Source organism: Nycticebus coucang, chromosome 17 (genome assembly GCF_027406575.1).
Source record: "Nycticebus coucang isolate mNycCou1 chromosome 17, mNycCou1.pri, whole genome shotgun sequence".
In the NCBI taxonomy this organism is placed as follows: Eukaryota; Metazoa; Chordata; class Mammalia; order Primates; family Lorisidae; genus Nycticebus; species Nycticebus coucang.
Genome location: NC_069796.1, coordinates 60621077 through 60625749, shown reverse-complemented (window position 1 = coordinate 60625749; position 4673 = coordinate 60621077). Strand labels below are relative to the sequence as shown.

The following is a 4673-nucleotide window of genomic DNA, read 5'->3' as shown; positions in this document are numbered from 1 at the left end:
AAACTGAGCTCAAAGAAAGAGAAAGTTCAGTTTCTTGCACCATTGGGTATGCCTATTTCCTTGGGCCCTCCGATTGCTTACTATGTGCAGGCTTAGCTCCTAAATACAGTCCCCGAGCTACATTAGCCACTGGATGGAGAGTGAAAGACAGCCTCATCCCACATCCCCACAGTTTTGCAGAGGAGTAGTCTTCATATAAATATACACAACACTCCAGCCTTCAGACACCCAAGCTCGCTAGCTCACATAATCAGACTGCGGCCCCGGCAGCAGGGACGGGGTTATCAGTGTGTGGGTACACAGCTGCCGCTTGCATAAGCGAATCCTCTCCATCCAATTTAAACTGAGTTTCAAGTTGATTTTGGAGAAAATTTATACAGTTTACAGGTTTAAAGCCTTTTCTTCATCCCAGAGGACGAGCAGGCGAGGGGACAGGAGTGGGGAGCCGCTAACATGACAGGGAGGGAAGCAAGGCAGGCGTCCCCAGGAGACAGGAAAAATGAGACCAGAGATGCAAAGAGGCCAGATGACAACTGTCAGATGAGTTTCATCGCTCAGCTCTGCTTCTATCTGTTCCCAGCTTCTCTGAAAAATTGTCCTTTGGGGCCCAAACTTTTCCTGTTTCGTCTCAGCCTAAAGGTGAGTTGGTAGGAAGTTTGAGCAAAATCGTTTCAGGCATCTTGGAGATTTGCACTTAGGCAATGAAATAACTTTGTTTCTGCTTTCCAAATAAATCGGCGGGGTTTGGGTCACAGAGAGCTTGAGAACAAGAAGTAAAAAACAATTGAACTTTTAGACTTCAGGAGTCCCACATCCCTGGTAAGGAAACAAATCTCAAAGCCTGGGAGAAAATCCGGATGAAGAAGACACAAGAGTCTGCGGGTGGGAGGAGAGGTAAAACAGAGTCTGTTAACAAAGTGAAACTTTTTTAGCCTAATTGTGTAATTACTGAGAGATGGAAACCACGGGCCATTTCTTGTACTTTTACTCTTCTTTTCAACCATTGAAGAGAGCAAAATTCCCTTTGCCAGGTTGCTGTTTTTGTTTGTTTAAAAACAAATAATTTTCTTTTTTTTCTTTGTAACCAGTATATTAAGGAGATATTCATACATTTCAAGAACTGCTTAAAAATTTGATACCCAGATTTAAGCACGTGAACATATGTAGACTTTTAAACATACAATTAAAGCTATTCATCATTTGCTATACTATCAACATTAAATTACAGTTACTTTGGAGCATAAGTCAAATGATTTAAAGAAAGCCTGTAACATACCTAAGGAAGACCTTCCTAAATTATGCCTGCAAATTACTTCTCCACATAAAGGTCTCTTCACTTCACTTTAACTTCTAAATTACCCACTTCTGGAAGTCACTACTCAGGGGTTTATCATGGTCCAAAGAGAAGGGGGTGGAAATAAACAAGTGTTGTCAAGTGACACATATATGGATATATTACATACGGATGGCACAGAGGGAATGCAATTCTGTAAGTGCATGCCCTCGAGAAGCAGCGTATTATGATCAACCCTCTTTTTGGAAAGGCAACTTTTCTATTACTGATAACACAGGATAAATGATCTATTATGCCATCTTCAAGTAACAGTTGAGGCAAAATAATAAATGCAGAGGCATCACAATGAATCCCACTCAATACAAATTAACTATACACACCAACACTTCTCTACAAATTAAGTTTTCTTTATCTGATTGCCAGTTAAATACAGAGTTTTAATTTCATAGCTTAACAATGAAGGGTCATACACTGAAGCCAATGCATACACCTAGCATTTCATTCTAAGCTTGTTCATGTACACAGCTGAAATCAATTACAAGATTTGGCCTAACAAATGCTAGAGGAACTCTTTTTTAAAGTCGTTTTTAACAGGTATTAAATTTCATCTTGCACACCGAAGTCATACATACAGGGCAAAGTCAGAGTTTTTATATTTGCATTTATTCTTCATTTAACCTTTAAAACACTACTATAGTTGAATATTAAAACAGAAACAACAGCAAGTCGTGAGCATATTATGATTACAGTTCCTTCACTCATTCGTTACTGCACAAAAATGCCAGCATGAGTGTCACTCACTGGCCCCATTAAGAGGTTTGACACTGAACACCACCTCTGAGCTGATGTTCATCATCCTCATATGCTTCTCCATTGTCTCCATTTCCTTATTTGGATCAAAGTCCACCAGTTCTACTTGAGCCATTTCATCAGTCTCTTCTACTTCCTTCCTCTCTGGTAGAAGTTTTTCCAGCAATGAGAGTTTATCAGGAGAAAGAAAGCCATTTTCAGGAAAGTTTACCTTAAATTCGATGATTAGGTGCCCTTTTCATATGGTCTACGATAAGTTGGCATGCCTTCATTTAGCACACACTTGATATCTCCTTGCTTGACATTCTGACCTGGATGACAGGTGATGACTATGGTTCGGTTGTCAAGAGTAGATATTGGCTTTTGGAAGCCACACAATGCTTCAACCAGCTGTGTATCCATACACACGCACAGGTCTTCTCCTCATCGAGTAAAAATAGCATGGTCCTTCTGATCTAACACAATGATAGTATCTCCTGGCTCCAATCCTGGTTCTTGGTCTCCTTCACCATGTAATGTTATCTTCTGGCCATCTTTCATGCCTTTGTCAATATGAACTTCCAGAATCTTCTTCTCTCAAACTATCTTCCTTCCATTGCAGCTTTTACATCTATCTTTAGGACTGATCTGTTCTCCATGGCCCTGGCACTCCATGCACACAGACTGAATTTGCTGAACCATTCCAGGTCCTATCTGATGAATTCTTATTCGCATTCCAGTACCTCAGCAATTGGGACAGCACTTTAACTGCTCCTTTTTTGCCACCTTGGCCTTTGTCACAAATCACATTCTTTTGCAGAGCCAGTTTTCTTGGGCACCATTATATAAATCTTCTAAGATAACTGAGATCTGATGTACCACATTTTTACCTCTCCTTTCTCTCTGCATCCTTCCTCCTCCTCCAAAAAACATATCAAAGATGTCCATGGGGGAACCAAAACCACCACCTGCTCCACCCTCTTTTATGGCCTGTTTTCCTCCTTTGTCATATAATTCCCTTTTCTTTGCATCAGAGAGAACTTCATAAGCTTGAGAAATCTGTTTAAACTTCTCGCCTTCATTTGTATTCTTATCAGCGTGGTACTTCAAGGCCAGTTTTCCATATGCCTTCTTCAATTCTTCGTGAGTGGCATTGGGTCTGACTCCCAAAACATCATAGTAAGTGGTTTCTTTCACCATTTTCTACAGCAGGTGAGAGGGCAGAGGCCCACGCAGCAGAGTGGAAAGGAGCACTTAGTTGTGCACTGCTCGGGCAGCCGCCGCTCCTCTGCCTCCCACTGAGCGTTCTGGAAAGTTCCCTAAAAACAAATAATTTTCCAGATTACCCTACTATATAATCATATGATTTTAAATAGACAAAGCTTTGTGCTTTTTTTCCTCTTCTCCTTCATTTGGGACAGGAGTAGGTATTTTAAACACACACAAACTAATACAAATCTCTGAATCCAGACAAACAACATATGTAAAACCAAATGCACAAAACAATTTGCACATATTCTGCAGAGAAATTAGGCTCAAGGCACATTTTCTGGATGAAACTCCACCTCTGAGTGTTTTGATCAGTCCAAGGTGGCAACGTTTGGTACAGGTTATGTAGCAGCAGTGCTGTCTTTTCTCAAATATATCCCACACGAATTTAGCAACCCTATAGTCTGGAATATGGGCTAATGCCTATTCCCTGCTCCATGCCAATGAGGCATTGGCACTGATTTTAAAACATGCCTCATCCTTGTATATGTCGCCCTGCTGAAGCATGATAGAATAGTAGACAGGCAGACAGATGTGCATGCCTGCAGAAGCGTGCTTTAAACATCTCAATATACTACCTGCCTGGCTTTGCACACGGAGCAACCCGACTGTTTTCTGCAGATACATCCCTCCTGTCCTCCTGACTTTGATATGCAAGAAGCTGGGGCCAAATCAGCCAGCCACTTCATATTTTTCATTGTAAGCACCTTTGAGGTGCCAGGGCCCCAAATTGGACTCTATCATGAAGCCCTCAAAGCTGAGCGATTTTGCTGAATTTAATGGGCTTTGGGGGACGATTTTACAGACTGATTTTCAAGAGCACAAATATTCAAATTGCTCAGCCCCTATTTGAAGACACATCTGAAGGTGCACCCTCCAACCTGTGTATAGCAGGTTCTTTTGAATCTTGTCCTTGAAACAAAAAAAAAGGTGGGGGGAGAGAAAGAAAGAAATGTAGGGCCCCTGGGACCACGAGCAGAGACTCTAAGTGCAGCGTGACTGCAAAGCCCTGCCAGGAGTCCTTGGGGCTAGAGGGAGGAAGTGGATGAGAGAGACCGGAGATGAGAAGGGCCTTCAACAGCCATTGGGGAGGCTGTGGCGGGGGGAGAAGAAAGGGAGACACGCACTAAAAACAACAGAAACACAGGTGGAAACGGCCTTGTGGGAAATCAGCCTGTCAACAAACAAAGCTGGAGGCTGGAAACCACTGCCTCAACCAGCACAGCTCCTGGGCAAGAAGATTGTTCTGTAAATAAATTAGCGTGGCTTTGACTGCTTAGAAATTAATACTGACACCACAAAAGCAGCAAATGACTTCCTT

General features: G+C 42.1%; 1 pseudogene; it reads right to left on the bottom strand.

Annotated features, from left to right (window-relative positions):
* Positions 1-2103: 2103 nt before the first annotated feature.
* Positions 2104-3283, bottom strand: LOC128569060 (dnaJ homolog subfamily A member 1-like; annotated as a pseudogene).
* Positions 3284-4673: the final 1390 nt, after the last annotated feature.